The sequence below is a fragment of the Hippichthys cyanospilos genome, chromosome 21, assembly GCF_059441005.1.
Source record: "Hippichthys cyanospilos isolate Australia breed blue-spotted pipefish chromosome 21, RoL_Hcya_1.0, whole genome shotgun sequence".
Lineage (NCBI taxonomy): Eukaryota > Metazoa > Chordata > Actinopteri > Syngnathiformes > Syngnathidae > Hippichthys > Hippichthys cyanospilos.
The window spans coordinates 13,491,671-13,511,816 of NC_142389.1; the positions used below are offsets into that span (position 1 = coordinate 13,491,671).

The 20,146-nt window shown below is 38.3% G+C and overlaps 1 protein-coding gene across 5 annotated transcripts in view; it reads left to right on the top strand.

Moving 5' to 3' along the window:
• fhod3a (formin homology 2 domain containing 3a) overlaps positions 1-20,146 on the top strand; it is a 68,549-nt gene that overhangs the window by 11,276 nt on the left and 37,127 nt on the right. The gene's annotated exons all lie outside the window — the stretch shown is intronic.

Here is a 20,146-nt window from a genome sequence, read left to right on the forward strand (position 1 = left end):
GTTGGTCTATTATGAATGACCTTGATCTTACTTTTTCATAATCCAACTATTGTTAACAGTGTGCAAATCAGACAGCCATTCAGGAACAATTAATGAACATCGGCATGATGCCGTCCCTAAAAAACATATTTTTCTATTCTGTATTTTCCAAACCTGGACTATAAGTCACACTGAAGTATTAGCCTCACTAACAAAAATTTAACACTTTTTTTTTTTTTTATTTTGTCATGTATAAGTGCACCGGACTATAAATTGCAGGTTATAACATATATGCAGAAAGGTGGTACATGGACGTTTTTTCAATTTTTGTTTTTATTTTAAACTTTTAACATCCTTGGTTGTGTTTACTCTTGGGGGATTGTCCCCTAGTGGTGAGTAAAATAGCAGTTCAAACTCAACATCAAAAGCAACACAAGACTATAAGCCACAGGGTTCAAATTGTGAGAAAAAAAAGTTGCAGCTGACGAAATTTACTGTTGTTGATGACACGCTGGACTAAATACCCACATAAATATTTCTTTTGAAAGGTTTTAATTTTCTCACCCTGAGAAGGAAATTCTCAGTAGTCAAATGGCATAAAGTAAACAAGCTTTATTTTAGCCGTCTCACGAAAATATCCATGAACACATGGGCGATTTTAATATCTTATTACGGTTGAGAGCAGCTCAATCTTTTTTGCATGGAATCTCACGAGAGTATTTAGTTGCCATTTCCTGCCCTCTTTCCAAAGGTATTAAAATTAATCTCTATCTATGCTTTGCTCCCTCCTATGAGTCTTTCCCTCTCACTGTTGTCCTTCATGACCCGTACGTAGCCAGCGTCAACACGGTCCCTGCCAGTGATATCAGCGCTAAATCAGAATGGCAGAAGCAGTGGATAGAATTGGAAATGAAACGAGGTTAAATGTCAACAATAGCCCTCAGAATAATCGGTGTAACATTCAGCTACCTTCTGACAAATGGACTTTACTATAATGGAATTTACAAGTTGAAAAAAATGAGACTTAAAAACGATTTGAACACCTTCTAAAAACAGATAACAGAACTGAAAATAAACAAAACAAAACACGGAACAAATCAGACGAAGGGGAACAGGGGGCAATACTCGAGACTAGAGGCAACAAAGCTGAATTGAATTTTTTTTTTTTTTTTTTAAACTGATTGTATAATGTTATGATAGATGCGGAGTCTGGATCAAGGAGAGCATGGCTTTTTAATTTGAGGAGATTTTGAATACAATTTTCAAGCTAAAAATAATAGAAATACTATATTAACTCTGTAGTTAGAGTTCTGTGCTTTATTTCAAGAAAAAAAATACTTGCAATACACCCTATTTTTCTGACTATAACCTCACATTCAAAATCTTTAAAGGTTCTCAAAAGATGGCAGTGCGTCTTAAAATCAGGTATGCCTGATGACTTGATGTCATTGAAGTTTGATTTGCTCAACTGGTTCGTTTTAGTGATGCAAATTATTACCTGTTGCACTTTATAACCCAATATGTATCAACATTTTCACCAACAGACCTGTTTATAATCTGGTAAACTTTACAATGTGAAAAATACAGTAAAGTTTAAATAAACTATTTGTTCTCTTGTATGCATAAAAAAGTACTGACAAGTAACTGTTGTATGTAATAAAATACATAAAGTCTTTCCAACTTGAAATATATTGGGATGTCAAATCGTCCTATATTAGTCAAACATTTACGAAGGAAATAACATACCTTGTATTACAGTTCATTCAAATGTATGTAGAATGACAACAACAACAAAAAATTATTCATACCCTTTCAAAATGAACAGTACCATATGGACTTGCGTTATGAGTCCAAACAAATTGAGTTGTTCCACTTAAAAATCAAACGTTCCTCAAATCGATTTACAAGCCACAGAATGGAAACTGTATCAAATTGTCTTTTGTGGCAATACACATTACTACTGACTTACGTGCTCCCAGAATTTGCTCTTCAAAATACCATGAATAACAAACCTTTACCTGTTGTGAATAAACACACAAAGCCTTGTTGAAAAGGACACATTTATATGGTAGGCTGTCTGATGGAGATGATTGAGCGTAGGGATTGGCGTTGTTGGCTAAATCCCTTTCTTACACCGCTACAGTGCACATGCTCGTATGGGGGATTACACACTCCACATCTCGGCTTTAGAAAAACCAACATTGTGCTTGCCGTCTTTCAGCATGACATAAACAACCGCTTCCTAGCAATGTCTCTAGCTAGCATCGTCATATCACCAACTCCTGATGAGAACCACTTTGGCCCCCCATCGAGGTTTTAGTAGTGCAGATTTTGGCCAACTAGTGTCAGAGCTTCAGAGTACAGTAGCGGTTTTCTAATTCTGCTGCAGCTAACAGACCAGCGTAATGTAGTCCATCCACTTTAGAGAGTGACGAACCAAGTTACTCCGCCCTCTGGCTCATTTGTCCACTCATCTACTCCTTTAACGCTCTCTAATCCTTCCGAGGTCTCGACCTTCAAATCGCTTGAGTAGTGGTCAGCATTTTATCCACTAAATGAAATGTCTGTTCTCATCAAAGACTAAGATTGAGTCTATTGCTTTTACTGTTTGTTTCCTGTTTTGTGTTTTTTTAATATCACTTGGATCACAGCTTTGATTAGCAAAGAATCAGTATTTGTGAAAATGATCTTCAATAGTCTCAAGAGTTTTCTTTTTTTTTGTTTTGTGAGTGTGTGTCTCTCAGTGTCTATTGACAGGTCCGCTTTCCCAAATTCTCTCAGATAATCCTGTGGTCTGCATTCACATCAGAGTGGCAGTCACAACCTCCTGTTTAAAGGTTAATTTTAGCTGTTGAACGGCAGTGGAGTCATTGCAGGCCTAAAAGCAGACCAGTGGAGAGAGGTGGTTCTGGAATGGAAGGGTGAAAGGGGAGTGGCCGAGGGCGCGTTATCTTTAGAAAGTGTTGACACGACAGAAACATGTGACGAAGGTAGCATACTGCTTAAACTTTTGCTTAGTACAAGTACTATCTTGAATCCAACAACTTTGTGTATTCACAAAAGAACAGAAAATATTTCATTGTCAAACGCGTGTATGTCTATCTCTCAGCCAAACCCATGCAAGCACTAGAAAGAACATACAAACTCTACACTGGAATACAGGCGCAGAGTTTCAAACCCCGGATATCAGAATTGTGAGTCAGACGCACTATCCACTTGGTTACCAAACTGACCCCAAAAGAGTCCAGTACATACAATTGATGTAGTCGGTTATAGTCACTTTGTGGTTTAGTGCGCGCTGCATTTATTGTGTGATACCAGACTTCCATTGCTCTGTTGAGTCCCAAATTCTACTTTGACTTGCTGTATCATACTCTGGGGTCAGACATGTATGGAATTCTATGTATGATACGGTGCAGTTCTGCATCACTGCACCAAAGTCACTAAAAATGCATTAATTTAAGTAAGTAATGACAGTGAAACATTTCAAGCTAATTGGGGAAGTCGGGGAATTTTGAAAGTTGATTTCTTTGTGGCCAGAATTCCCACATGCAGCAATTACTTTTGGTTGAAGTTATCAAAAATAGAACGGTCATGGTACTTGACAGGTATGCCAGACTAATTAGAGGTGTGTAGTAGGTAAAACAAAAGGCCTTGCCTGTGCCTTGGCTTCCGTTCAATGGGAAATTAAATTCTCTATGCTGTTGCATATTAAATTCCCAATTAAGGGTCCCCCTGCTGTACTTGATATGGCCTTATATTCACATATGGAGTTGGGATTTGCTTAACATAAAAAAAAAAAATCAGGTCAGCAACCAGAATATAAATAAGGATTTTAAACATTTTATTTGAGTAACAGACATGTAAATCACAGTCCCAGTAAATAAAGTATTCAGGCTCATGGTACTCCAGTGACAAGTGGCTGTTTCTATGCCAGCAGGGGTGCAGTTGTATAGTGCAGTCTGGCTTTGAGTTGCAAGAGAGAAAACAGCTGGTTTGAACAGCGATTTACTCTGCAGGCTGCGGGAGATAAGGCCTGGCGATGGCATGGTGTGACAGGGAGATAATGTTTGGCAATGGCTAAGCTTGGAGGGGGCAGTTGAACAAGACATCTGTGGCTTTGCAGTCATTAAGGTCCAGACACTTTAAACTCTGCAATAACACATTCCAAAGGTTTGTTTTCATCAATCTGCAGTCTGATAGCGTATGCAATTTTAGGAGGGTTCCGTTGTCTGAATTTGTGGAGTGTACCTAAATAACTCATCCGTTCCAAATCTTCTTTGGGAACTTAATGGTAGGGTTTTGAAGACTAAGAGCGTTCACTGACTGACATACAATCTTCTGGCAATTAAATGGGGGTAACACAAAACCTTGGTTGTTATTTGTTTACTGTGTTACATACCTCATCTTTGTTCATGTCATAGGCGGAGTATGTTGGTGTGATGCTATTTAAAATTCTTAGCTTAGGTAACTGTCACCATCTGCCCCCACACACACAAATGCAAGACAGATCAGGGTTTACCAGGCCAAAACGTACCATGGTTGAACTGAATTCTACTACTTTACTTTGATTCGAATGTAGACAGTTTCAAGTCTGATTTCCAACAGTTTCAAGCTTTATTAGGTTTTGTTAGTCATACGGTGTACAAATGCTTGTCCGCCCTTGACCTTCACTGGAAATTCAGTCAACCGTGCTGAAGACCTTGCACAGCTGAAGGAATGTTACCTTTCTATGTTTTGATATTAGAACTGGTTTATACAGTACAATATTACAGGCTCGAGGCCCACAGGGGAATCAAAATACAAACATCAATTATCCAATACAATTTACATTCATATACGTACAACAACAAAAGAGAAGAGAAGCTAATAAAGGGACTCCCAGATTATAGACAAGTGCCAAACCGAGCTATGACTTGGATCTACTATTTGTGCAATGAGCTTATTTGTAGAGCATGCCAGCCTGCCCGTAAATGTAAAAGTCAGATTTCTCAGCTTCTTGGTTTCTTCAGGAGAATCTTGTGACAGTCATTATAAGTAACTTTCAGCTTGAGCAATCTCTCCTCCTTGTATCTAATCTTCTAAACAAGTTAACTTTAACATCTCTAGTGCAGTGATGGAATTTTCTAACCAACTTATTTACTTGGACATATACATAACACTTTCCTCTGTCTGCTCATGTCAGCATCATTCTCCAGAGTATCAGTTAGGATGTGGCCGAAGTATTTTATGGCATTAGCTACTCCCAGCTGCACACCAGATAAACAGGAAAGAGGGAACTTAATTTTCAAATCATCCTTAGTCCTACAGATCATAAACACACTCTTCTTAGCATTATATTTAATGTTAAATTCTACTCCAGGGGTGGCCAAGTTCGGTCCTCAAGAGCCACAATCCAGCCTGTTTTCATTGTGTCTCTTCAACTAACACACCTGATTCAAATGATTAGCTCATCAGCATGCTTTGCACAATCCTGATAACGACGCTGATTTGACTCAGGTGTGTTGGTTGAAGAGATACATTGAAAACAGTCTGGATTGTGGCTCTTGAGGACCGAACTTGGCCACCCCTGTTCTACTCCATAGTCAGAACAGATAGCTAGGATCTGTTGAAACCCACTGCTACTTGGAGATAGAATTGTAAGGTCGTCAGCATATAAGAAAAGATTAATCACCATATCTCCCACCACACATCCTGTTTTACATGCCCCCAACTGCATAGAAAGGTCATCCATACATCAAATCAAATAAAATTTAATTTGTATAGCCCTGAATCACTGAAGTCTCAAAAGGGCTTCACGGGTGAAAAAAAGTCATATCGAGACATCTTTTGCAAAAAAAAAAAAAAAAAAAAAAGTCGTAAGTACACATCAGAAGTACAAAACACCATCCCCTGCTCAAACCTCCCAGAAGGGGAAGGAAAAACTCAAAAACCTAAATTTGGGGAAAATCAGACATCTTCAGAAGGGACCACGGGTAGGAGAAGCCTCCCTTTCAGGCTCAACTGCTTGAAGTTGATGCTGCATGTACCAAATACAAACAAATACAGATAAACACATTGTGCCATATTAGGCATTCCATACATGCATTGAATAGTGCTGGAGATAAAATCTCCCCCTGCCATAACCCATTGCTGACATTAAAGGATGCAGAGAGGATGTTGCCCCATTTAACCTGCACGCTTTGGTTTGAATACCAATAAACTAAACTTTGAACTAAGGTACTGGGGACTCCCCTTTGCTTAAGTTTATTTAACTGTTTAAAATGATGGACACGGTCAAAACCTCTCGAAGCATCAATAAATCCTAAAATCATATTTTTTGAGAGTATTAATTATGAAGAAATAAAACAAAACAAATCCCTGGTGAATTAGAGGATGTTTCCAGACGTTTAACTCATAGAGCATACATTTGTGTTGGTCTTTTTTCACATTTTGAACGCATTTTAAAACAAATAGCATGGGGAGCCTGCTGCTTTGTTGTTAGCATTGTTTTTAGCATTAGCATTGTGAATCCATCCAACCATATTAGTTAATCTATCGCTTATCAGCAGGTATTAGCAAAACCAGATCCAGAAAGTAAAACAGCTACCACTGTTTGACTTTAGCCACAGCTGCTTGAGTAGACGCACCTATATATGAACTTGTTGATCTGCAGCTTGAATAGGAGCACCTTAAGTAGAAACACCTGTGGCTAAGGAGCTCATTTACTTGCCAGTTGAGTATAATCACCTGTGTCTAACAGCCTTTTTAACCTATTGGTTGAGTCGAAGTATCCGTGGCTAACAAACTCATTTACCTGCTGGTTAAGTCACACACCTGTGCCTAATATGCTCTTTTATCTGTTGGTTGAGTCGGTGTGTGGCTAACACATTTATTACCCTGCTGGTTAGTAGAAGCACCTGAGACTAACAAGTGTACAGTATCTGCCTTTTTTTTTTTTTTAGTAGAAACACCTGTGGCTCATGAACTCTAGCTCCTGTGGCTATTGCCAAACTGTGGCAGGGTTTTTACTTTCTGGACCTGAATTTGCCATCTTTGCTACTTTATCCAGCTCAGAGTTCCGGAGAGCTAGAATTATTCCCAGCTGTCTTTGGGCCAAGGGCAGGTACACCCTTGACTAGTCACCAGTCATGCACTGTGTCACTGAGTAGGAAATCAAACTGTAGGAACACCTTTTTAATTTGTTTGACAGTTGTCAAAAGTTTTAAAAATGTGCTACCCACACTAGCAATGTACCCACTTGTCACTGTCACAAAATATTCTTTTTGCACAGTATTCTGCCTGTCTGTATCTAGTCCATACTTCATATTTTTTTAACTCTGGCATGTGGTACTTTTTCTGCATATTTACAGCTCACCTGTGAGTCTGGCTCAAAAGGTAACACTTATGTACATCAACAAAGATATTTTGTTTGCATGGCCTCTCAATTTATATTCTTCTAAATAAGAATAGAGGTCACCCTCATCTTTGATCACAGCAAAAAGGAAATATAGGGAAAATCGCTTACATAGTTTCCCCTTTACACTCACCGCCAGCTGCAAGAGCCCACATGAGTCATGGGTAACTGCTGCTGTGGGAGATGTGGAGCTTGTGAGGTATTATTGATGGAGGTGTAATAATTCAGCACTAGCTTGAAAGCTACGGGCGTGTATCTGACCCAGTGCTGCTGCCTTTTCAAATTGACAAAAGTGGTGTGTTTTACTTGCTGTGGATGTGGCAGGGTTTTCCCAGGCCTGCAGTTATCCTGACAAACATGAGCAGTCTAACTTCTGTGCTGTAGATGTTTGGGGTGAGCTTTCCTACGCCTCAATGCACGTACAGGAAAAATAATAGCTTGTGTAAAAAGAAGTGGACGATGCAACGGGTGACTCAGTGGCAACTTTGAGTTAGGTACACACGAACCAGCCACTGACACTGTTTTTTCCTCTCTTTCCAATTCTAATGTTTAATTAGAATTGGAAAGAGAGGAAAAATAGAAGAATTTCCGTTGAGTACATCTGTCTGACTTTCCCTTTTGTCATACAAACAGCCTATTAGTGGGCATGGCTGGAAAAAGCTGTGTTGTTATTTGCCTTTGGGGCGTCGATTAACTCTGCCAAACAGCAAGACTCAGGGCTACACAGTCTTGTTGCACAACTCGAAGACAGAATGTGAACAATTCTGTTCTACGTTCCTGCCTCTACTATAGATACTATTCCTAAAATTTGATTGAACTTGCCGTGGGAAGACAAATAGGCATAATAAAAGCTTGCCACCCAGTATGATGGAGGGCTGTAGTTTTTTCTGGTAAGAAGATTACCTAAATTAGTGAGCCACCATTCTTTTCTTATAAAAACACCACGGTGAGGGAATGTTGTTGACAGTCACTGCATGCAAAGGTTTAAAAATATATTTGTCAAAAAATTCCTCTTGTACCACGGATGCCAAGATTTAAGACAATAAAAGCCAAAGTTTGAGGTTTTAAATCAGCATCCACATTGTATGGAAAAATACATATATCACTCCGTGTGTGAGTGTGTGCTCGGCTGTATGTGTGCGTGTATAACTGCAAAGTCTGCATTTTTGCTTATAGCCACTGAGCGCGTCTCCGCAAATGTCTGGCTCATCTGTTTTAATCATTTTCCAACGATTACATAATGCAATAAAACATTAAGATCACCACAAGCTAAACATGCCCAGCACGCGCGGGAGAATCTGCAAGCTTGGGGTATGATCCAGTGTTTTTTTTTTTTTTTTTTCCTGAAGAGATGATGGGTTTAGGGGTTTGTGAGAAGAGAGGGAGAAGTTCCAGGGAAAAGTGGTGAATCAGTCAGTAGAGGAAATGCACATGGAAGACAAAACTAGAGACGCACCTGCCAGACATGGCGAAAGGTAAAGAAATAAGGAAAGACGTGACCGTTACTTGCTGTACTACTTAACGTAGAGATTTGTATGGGTTTTCTGGCTACCAACCCAATGGAACAGGAAGCAATTCTCTTTGTCCAACATAAACACATGGTAACTGCTGTGTCAAATAGTTTGCGTGCAGGCTCACAAATGTTATATCATGAATTCAGATTTTTTTTCTCTCTCTCTCTTCAGTGGTCAATGGTATGTACAGAAGTATGGCATGGCCAATAAAAACATTTTTAACTAGTAAAGTAATTCGAAAACACTTGCAAATACAGTATATTTGACTTTTTTTGCAATTATATTCAACTGAATTTCCTAATACATTTGAACTTTAAAATATATCTGAACACATTTGCAAATACTTTTAAATGTACTTTTAGGCTGAATGCTAAAAACATTTTTTTCCTATGCCATCGGGTATTAACTTTACAATGCTATTTCCTTTTTAGCTCTTGGCCTACATTATACCAATATGTAAAAAAATGTTATAATTTTATAGTTTTATTGGTATGTTCGTTTAGGCTTTTTTTCATGATATGCCATGGCTTAGTAATGTCTTTTCTGCATTTAGCTTATAAGTATGTTTGAACATATTTGAAAGTGCTTTCAAATACGTTTGAACTTGGTACAAAATAAATTTGAATGTACAACAAGTATGTTCAAACATACTTGTTGGCTAAATCCTAAAAACACATTTTTGTTTTCCTATAATGCCAAGCAGTATTGATTTTATAATGGTATATTTCATAACATTTGGTCAACATTATACCATGCATTTGAAAATATAATAGGAAAACATTGTTTATTAATATATTTCATGATTTTACAGTTATGTCTATTCTGCATTTTTTCCACACATGCCACAGTATATATGCATGCACACGTCTAGTAGAATTAAAAAAAAAAAAAAAAAAAAGTTTCATAGATCATTACTGCCTCCTGTTACAACTTTGAAACAGACGAATGCTTGATCGACAAACTGCATAACTCAATTATCGGTTTTTGGTGGTGATGGAACACTGATGGCATTCAGCACTGATTTCAATCATATATATATATATATATATATATATATATATATATATATATATACAATTTACAACAAGTTAGTGGTGAGCTGTCAGAGCCAGCAAGGCCTTCTCTGCTAGCCTAAAATAACCTGATATTATCATAAGTATGATGAAATATAATAATTATAACAACTATAATAAAACTCAATTTCATTTTACATTTTTTTCTAAATGTATATAAATATACATTTATATACAACATTATTCTCCATATTCTGTTCTTTTCGTGTCATTTTATATCCATTTGGTTACGCTCCTTGCAGGGCTGTAGTTGTATGTTAGTTTTTTGCCAATTAGAATTCAGCTAACTTGTGTCGCTATGCTGTGTGAAATCTGCCTTCGCCAGAAGCCAGGGCATTCGGATAACCTTGGCGCGGGCTTCTGCGCAAGTGCAGAGGGAAATGTCAGTGGCCCTAATGCTTAATAGACAGCTGTAGTAGTCAATCAAGCTATATGTTCAACATCTAGAGGCCTCATGTTGAACGTGTCGTGACTGGATGCTCACTGCATGAAGGCGGCGCTATATTGATCCACCATGTTTAATGTTGGAAGTAGTTAAAGAAAGTTATTGATTAAAAAAAAAAGAAAGAAAACATGTTGCTCAACCTTAAGCTAACAGCAACCATGAGGCATAGCGTACATCGAAGCCAGACCCACAGACATTTAGCAGAAAATTCAAATATACTCAGTTCATTTTTTTTTAAACCACAATGGGTGAAGAAGAACAAAACGGAAATTGGACCGACGTGACTTTCAGCATTGGCGTCCATGTCAATACAAAAGGATTTATTATTGGAAATGAAACGCAGAAACTCTTCAAGTAAGTCATTGAAGTCTTTCTGAGAAAAGAAAGAAGAATGGATGTTGTATTGAAAGAAGTGGGAGACACGCATTTTGGTGAGTCGAGCATTTTATTTATTTTTTATTATGTTTTCGTAATTATTATTTTGTTCACATTCAATTAGTGGTGAAAAAATAAAATGATGTTCTTATATTCAAGTGCATTTTTTAAATTTTATCGTACAATCTTGTTAAAGCTTGCCTGCTTTTGGTGTCATGTTCTGTCTGGGTTTTTCCTGTTGTGGCTCTATTTTGTGGAGTTTGACTTCTTTTGCTTTTGGGTTTGTGGCGTTTTTCCCTGGCGTCTGTCGTTAGTGTAATGTGTCTCACCTGTCATGAGCGTGTTCCAGCTCTAGTGTAGCGCTAGTGTTTCGTGTTTCACCCAGCTTCTGCGCGTAATAAATTGTTTTATTGATCCCATCTCATCCTGCCTCACTGCATTTCGGATCCACCTTCCCACATCTGTCGCCAACATCCCGCACCGACATGACACTTGGTGGACTTCATAAAACTTTGTGGACAAATAATTTAAAATTATTTTAAGTTCTGGCAGTATCACGTATAATAATAATTTTCAATTACTGATGCAGATTTATTGATGTTTAAATGCTCCGGAAAATAGCCTGTGTAGCCCAGTAATGCGTACGTGTGCTTCTGAGCTGGCCGAATTACTGAAGGTCTAAGTGTGAAATGCACGGACCGTCACTGCAGCAATTCAGAAAAAAGCAAAAAAAAATAAAAAATAATAGTAATTCCTGTGTTGGCACCGATCTAAATTCAAATCTATTACAAAGGATTATATATTCCTGCATGCCAGCTCTAATCCCTGCATTTGTCTCCAATTTTCCCTCGGTTGTTTTTCTGACATGCGACGTAGCTGCACATGCACACCAAGGCCAGTCAATTAACAATGACACAGAGTGAGCGTGAGAAGTGAGGGCGTGAGAGGGAATAACAAAGGGAGGGTGGGGGTTGTAGAGAGAAAACACTGATCGCTTGTTTCACACGTGCACACCAGAATTTGGGAGGGAGCTCTTCCCACAGTCACCAATGAGTTGCAATTAAAATCTAATTAAGAGGCGAGCCATGATATGGTGTTAAATAGCTCCATCATTTAGATTTCTAGTTTAATATGGTTGAACTGTGAATGTCGGCAACCATCCAGTCAAGAAAGATGTTTTTGGAACCATGTGTTTTTTTGTCCCATGGGAAATAGTTGTTGGGGCAGAAATCGTAAACTGGTTTTCCTCATTATGGCCGCCTGTGAACTCAAGCCAATCACAACGTAGATAGAAATTCACACTTTCTGTACATTCAGTCCTAGCCGCATCATGGACATTTGCATTTATTTAAGCTTGCTATCGCATGTATCCTACAGGAAAACATTGGAAGTCTTACTCTGCACACACACAAATTCATGGGCCCTCGATCGTCATCCGCACCATCAGCAGCTTCCAGCACTCATCCTTGTGGGCCAAGACCAACAGAGAGAAAATAGACAGTCGCAAAATAACAGAGTTGTCCTCAGCAGTTTCGTCGTCCCAGCCTGCCAAATGTTCCTTTCTCCCTCGCTTTGACATGAGAATGTAATCGACCATTATTATCCAAACTGTATTAGACTCTGAGAGATTGATGGATGATTCCCCCCCTCTAAGCTCCACTCTCATGAACATGCAGTTCTTGTAGTACTTTGGCCAAACAATACTCTGATCCTTTTTAAATATAAAATTAGGAGTGATTGTTATTTGAAAATTAACATAGAAGAGTTGGCACAATAATTTTGACTGTCAAGTAACTGTCACAATAATTTTGACTGTCAACTAATTGGAAAGTGAAGTGTAGCTGTTAGTGGAATAAATTTCCAAATAATCCATCCATTCAAATTATTAAGTTTAATAAATCGTTCCAATGTACTTGTAGTGTAAATGCTGAAAACAGCATTTTTCCCATACCATGGAGTATGAACTTCTGCATGTGCATTATGGGAAAAGTGTCAAACGGGTATCATAATAAAGCTCTAAAAAGTACTTAAAACAATGTTCACTTCTTTAGTTTTCGAATGTATTGGTATAATGCTCAAGAATATCATTTTAAAATCAATACCCTGTGGCGCTAGAGGAAACAATGCTGTTTTTAGAATTTAGTCTACAAGTACAGTGGACCCCCGCCATACAAAATTAATCCGTTCCGTGGTTGGTATTGTAAGACGAAATCATCGCATGGCGGGCAATAGAAATCTATGGTAATTAGCTAATGTGTATACAACCCCAGGTAAAAACATCAAACTTGGATGCACATATTAAAAATTGGAAACTAAATAGTATAGTAAGTGCTACTTATATATAATATACATGTATACAATTAAATTAACATCATAAATTAAAAAATATATAAAGGGAAAATGACATTTTATTTACCTTTGAGTGAGTTTGAAAGGCAGGCAAAACAACATAAACACAGCCAACCCCACAGGTTATGACAGTTGTTGATGCCGTAAAGCGGGAAACATGCTGTAAAGAGGGGACGAAAAAACTTAGTACAGTCGGCCCCCGGTTTACGAACACCCTCTTTTACGAACATTTCGACTTACGAGCGTGGACCGCAGAGTTTTTTGTCCCCCACTTACGCACAAACCTTCCGTCTTACAAACAATGACATGCCGGCCATTGTATTCATTTTCGCTTTGCTACGTCAACTAAATCAGAAGTTGACGCTCATCACGGCAACGTTGAACGCTATTGCTCTTACAATGTCACAGTCACTGTCTCAGTCACGGTGTCAGTCACGGAGTCAGTCATGGAGATGCTATTGGCCGGCGTCACGTCAATCACAGAAATGCCGATATGTTATTGGCCGAATGCCTTTATCTAGCTTGATGGCACAGCTGGTTGGGACGGAAGGAAGGAGAGAAAATGAGTGAAAAACGGAAGGAAGGAATCTTGTGAAGACTTTGAAAACTTTATCTGTTAGACATGGCTTCTAAAATTGCAAGTGGCGGTAAAGGAAGAAGTAAGAGGATGATGACAATAGAAACCAAGCAGGAGATAATAAAAAAATACGAAGGAGGCGCATGCATAGTTAACCTTGCTCAGGAGTATGGACGGAACTGCTCGGCAATCTTCTAAGGGCAAGACTTTCCTTGCCGGGGGACGGACCTCGATCGACAACAAAATGGAGAGGCTTCTTCTATTATGGATTAAAGAGAAGGAAATCGCCGGTGATTTGTTTTAGTTTGAGAAAAGTTCTTTTTTAAGAAAATAAATAAATAAATTCTGCTGGTTGGTCTCTGCTCACCTCCGTCTCCACTCAGCTCAAGTCATGTCACCCCAGAGGAAAGTGTAATTTATCTTTTGTATATCCATGTTAATTAAATTAACTGTACAGTAGATTATGGTACTGATTTTAATTATGTGTAAATACGTGATGGTTTTGACTATGATTTCACCACGCGTTACCAGTCAATGTGTACGTACAATTGACCTCATTTAACTACATCAACAAAATCATCTGCTCACGCATGTCACGCTAACGCTTATATGCTATTGCTCTTACAGTGTCACAGTCACTGTTTCAGTCACGGTGTCAGTCACGGAGATGCCAATATGCTATTGGTCGAACGCCTTCATCTAGCTTGATGGCACAGCTGGTCGGGACGGAAGGAAGGAGAGAAAATCAGTCAAAAATGGAAGGAAGGAATGTTGTGGAGACTTTGCAATAGAAACGAAGCAGGAGATAATAAATTAAAAAAAATACAATGGAGGCTCGTGCATGGTTAACCTTGCTCGTGAGTATGGCCGTAACCGCTCGGCAATCTTCTAAGGGCAAGACTTTCCTTGTCGGGGGACGGACCTCGATCGACAACAAAATTGAGAGGTTTCTTCTATTATGGATTAAAGAGAAGGAAATCGCCGGTGATATGTTCTAGTTTGAGAAAAGTTCCCGTTTAAGAAAATAAATAAATAAATTCTGCGGGTTGGTCTCTGCTCCCCTCCGCCTCCACCTAGCTCAAGTCACGTCGCCCCAAAGATAATGTCATTTTTCCTTTGTATATTTATGTTATTTAATTTAACTGTACAGTAGATTATATTACTAATTTTATCATGTGTATAAAGTTGTGATGGTTTTATCTAAGGTTTTTGCACGCGTTGCACACATTCACTAATTAACATAGGTTTGGATTGCCCGTCATACGAGCAGTTCAAGTTACGAGCAAAGCCGCTGAACGGATTAAGTTCGTAACACGGGGGCCCACTGTATTTCACTTCGTAATGTGGAAAAAAATGTAAGCCAGGGATGACGTTACTCGTGGGTCCACTGTACTTTCAATGGAACAAATAAAAACAGTGTTCACTTCCTTCCTTTTTAGAGTCAATGTGAGAAAAATAGCATTTTTTTTTAATTTAATGGTGAACTGGCATGTTGAAAAGTATATTTTACAGTAAATATTTGCAAAATACGCTCAGTGCATTTGCAAATATCATTATGATTAGTAAATTTTCAAATACATTTATATAACCTAGGCCAAGTTTAAAAAAAAAAAATTAAATCAATACTCATTGGCATTATCATTTTTCCCCCCCTGGATTTGGCTTAAAAGCATGTTTGAACATATTTGCAAGTAAACAAATAAAATTGAAGGTTCACTTACTTAATTTTTGAAAGTATTGGTATAATTGCAAGTCCATTCATCACATTTGCAAATCGGGTTGGGGTTTGTTATTTATTTTGAATCAATGTGTATAATGTAGGCCAAATACTAAAAATATATTTTAAAATCAGGTCCCTGTGATTTTACAGGAGAAAATGTAGTTTTGTTTTTAATTCTGCACATTCATCATTTGCAAGTAAACATAGAAACATTCATTTAATTTTCAACGGTATCAGTATAGTTTAGGCCCAGTGCTAAACACACACACACACACACACACACACACACACACACACACACACACACACACACAGCATTTTTTTACTTACTTGTGCACAAGTGAATACTCGTTGTCATTATGGGAAAATAAGGTTTCGAGCAGTATGTACGAATGTACTTATACCTTTAAATATTTTCAAAAGTATTCACAAATCTGAATTTGCCAATCACAAATGTTTACTTCACATTGGCACCAACACTCTCCTGCAGGGGTAGGGAACTCAGGTTCCTCGAGAGCCATATCCTGCCTATTTTTGATGTTTCCCTCGCTTTTCACACCTGATTGAAATAATCAGCTCATCAGCAATCCCTGTGGAACCCTAATAACGATCTTGGTCATTTAATCAGGTGTGTTGAAAGTGAGACATATCAAAAACAAGCAGGACATGGCTCTCGAGGAGTACCTCTGCATCATTACTTATTTGATAATGTAAAGTTTACCAGGCTTCAATTGATGACCTGACAGCAATAACAATAATAAGAAAAATGACTATTCATGTTACACTGTGGGTCATATCCTGCCTGGTTATATTTAGCATGACGTACTGACACTTGTGAGATTAAATGAAGCCCTCCTGCATTCCATTACACCTCATGCAGCTCTCAGGTCTTTATTTTAGAGGCCACTGAAGACCTAGTTTGAGAGCCAACTGACTGATTGGCCCACATAGCCGGGTAGGGGCTATTTTTTTCTGGAAGCGTGCTATTAAATCCTCAAGAAACACAAGTCAGCAGGTTTAGCAAGGCTTAAGCAGGGGGTACTGCTCGCTGTGACGCACCCCTTTCGAGTATGACCCACTGACAGTTGTGTGAATATTTTATCCTTGGTTGACCTTGAGTAGGTAACAATTATGACAATATTGACTTACTTCAGCTGTCAAATCAGTTAGTGCATTTGATGGGGTTTATCTGGCTGTCAGTCCCATTTTTCTGATGCAAATCTGCTTTTTGAACCACAAAAAGGTATTTGTCAATCAATCCATCAAGTTTATTTGTATAGCCCTGAATCACCAAAGTCTCAAAGGGCTTCACAGTTGAAAAGAAGCCATCCAGAGACTTCTTTTCATCATGAATCCACTACAACATCCCCTGAACAAAGCTCCCAGAAGGGGAAGTAAACTCAGAAACCCCAAAAGGGGAAAATAAGAAACCTTCAGAAGGGACCAGAGGTGGGAGGAACCCTCTTTCAGGCTCAACAGGTTGAAGTGGATGCTGAGTGTATTAAAAAAAAAAAAAAAAAAAAAAAAACACACACATTGTGCCATATTAGGCGTCCAGTGCAAAGATGTCTTGACAGCAGGCGAAGCCATTAGTCTGGCGCAGGGCCGGATGGCGGCATTCAAATCTCTCACCATCTAGCCCCCCCTCCAAGCCTGGAGAAGGGGGCAGGAAGGAGAAGAAGAAAGCTGCAATTAGACAGATCCATTAATGAAATACTAATAATTTATAAAAGATATGCACATATTTCCTTTGTACTGCACATAAAGTGAATGGAGAATAGCAATATATTATGCCATATTAGTAGATTTTTAAAACATTCTCTTACTATTCTGGAGAACCTAATACGTCTTACACAGTTGATTTAACAAGTCCAATGCAATGCCAGTTTTCCAATCCAACCATAAACCGACATTAAATTTGTCATGCTAAATGCCTACGATTTCTAATGTCATTTCAGGACTAATTTTTTCATTAATTTGACAAAATAACACAAACACGTCGAACCTATTTGGCTCAGGCCTATAATGTCAGCCTCAGTTGACTTGTGTGAGATCTGTGAGTAGATGCAAAGTAAAAACATTGAGGGATTAGTCAAAGCTGAAGGGTCACAGCACTAATCTAATTATGGCAAAAAGGAGGGATCTCAGCACTCCAAGCTAGCGACTTAGCTGGAAGAATCTGCTGTAAGGGAATTCCTTTTTGCCCAGAACATTCCCATTGACCAATCTACAGAGAAACAACTATAAATGCGTTGGTGAAAATTTCATTTGTTATCTATACGACGCTAGCAGTAGCACTGTAACGTTACAACATTAACTAGCTATAGCTGGTCCGTTCATTGCATACATTTTCTCATACTGTTACCTTAAAACTCTCATTGAGGTTTCATTTTTGGGGAATGTACAATCATTTGGAAATCAAAACAAGATGATAAACTTTTTTTGTTGCTGATTTCATAATTGTTCTGTATGTTAGTCTGGCGTCCATTGTTTAGCCAATGATCAGTTTGTATTGCTACAGTTATTTTTCTGCATGTGCATGGCTAATGTTTCACATCTCATCAGTCACAATTATGTACAATAATGAAGTGTCACTAGGTATTTAAATTGGCCACTTTATTGTACGTATATACCCCCCCCCCCCCCCCCCCCCCCCGCTCACTGTTGGGTAAAACTGGTTTTGCAGACATTTGTAATAAAACATATCACGACAATAACAGCTCACTGTGTTTTTATTTCCTTTTGCCTTTATAAAATCTATTTTAAGGTAGAATATGGGATTAAATTATGTGCTGAGGCTGCCATTGTGTAGCGCCTGTGAAGTCAGGGTGAAGAACTATGTGTCCTTTCCTTAAAAAAAAAAAAAACAAAAAAAAAACAGTAAAACAGTAAAAGTTTGAACTGAAAACGTGTCATCCAGTCTGCACCCACATGCCGTGTGCGCACAAACGCCTGCGTGCACAGAAAGCGCTCGAATACAAGTACAAGCCACAATGACACATCCCAGCCAGTGTTTCAGGTTTCCTTATGACAATAATAAAACGCGTGGCCAGGGAAAAATGAGAGCTTGGTCTGTGTAGGACACGTGGACAGTCAATTCTCAGTTTGGAGCTCTATGGCTTTGTTTTGGGGTTTTTGTTTTTGTTCCTCTTCTCTGTCTCTCTCCCTCTACAACTGGAGGCATTCGTTTTGATCTCTCATGAGACGTGCTTAGTTTGCCAGTTATTGAAATTCCAGTCTTATGCCAGAGTAAAACAAACTGTACTCACATTCTAATTAACTGTTCATCTTTTGGTATGTTGATGAACCTGTAAAATCACATCTGTGCAACACTGCATGTACAGAATCAATGGGACACCTGGGCTTTAACTGTAAACCTGTAGCACCTTCTTCTAGGAAGCCATTATTTAAGAATTTCCTTCCTCACTTCATCTTGGTGTTGGTCTTGAGTAGAGGTGCCCGATTAGGACATTCATTACAGTCAAAGTTAGAGGTTTTTTTTTTCTTTTGAATCGTATTAAGATAACTTTTAATCTCTTGGAATAACCTGATAGGCTCCGTGTTGTGGGTGGAAAGGATAAATTCAGGGGAGAAAGTAGATGTGATATTGTAGGAGTGTTTGAGAGTTGTCAGACCTATGAAGAGTAAATTGAACTTTAAAAAATTCCCCAATGGAAACTTTGGTAGAGCGATAGGTATTCTTTGTAAAAACGAGCTTACTTACCACAGAAGCAGCTCAAGTTTAGCCTATCACATCAATGTGAAGCAGCCAGGTGATACTGCAGCCAGGTGATACTGCAGCCACAACTAATGATGAAAGCAAAGGTGCTCATGTAGTGAGCCATGCCATACTAAATTCGAGAATATCTTGCTTTTGAGCAAGTCTGCGAAGGACATGATAGACCATGTTTTAGTTTGATCATTTCACAATTGTTTGGCGATTGACAAAATAAAAAAGCACCATTCTTCCTGATCACCAGTCACTTGGGACTAGTCTCAAATATACCAAAAGATAAATTTGTTAGTAAATAAAAGATTGAAGCCATGTTTTTGTATTTCAGTTTTAATATTTTATCAGCAACATATGTTAAAAAAAAAATTGGAGGGTTTTTAATTAGATCAGTTATTTACAAATCTTAACTCATTCATTGCCAATGATGGCTATAGACATCCATTTTTCCTAGGCTGGCGGTGAATGAGTTCATTATTCTAATATACATTGTTGACATGTGTAGCAAAATAATAAGACCTTACTTGCTGCAAATAACTAATTTAGCGGAAGAACATTTAACTCATTTATTCTCAATGACAGCTATCGATGTCCATTTTTCCTAGGCTGGAATTGAATAAGTTAATTATTCTACTATAAATCGTTGACATGTATAGCAGAATAATAAGACCTTGCTCGCTGCAAATATCTTAATTTATCGGAAGAACATTTAACTCATTTATTGCCAATGACAGCTATAGATGTCCACTTTTCCTAGGCTGGCGTTGAATGAGTTAATCTACTATGTGTCGTTGGCATGTATAGATGAATAAAAATCCAATACTTGATGTATATACCTTAATCATAGCATTTTGCAGAGGAACATTTAACTCATTCATTGCCAGTAACAGCTATTAGACGGCTATTAGACATCCATTTTTCCTAGGCTGACTGAGGTGTTCCTAGGCATTGAATGAGTTAATTTCCTACTATCTGTCATTGCCATGTA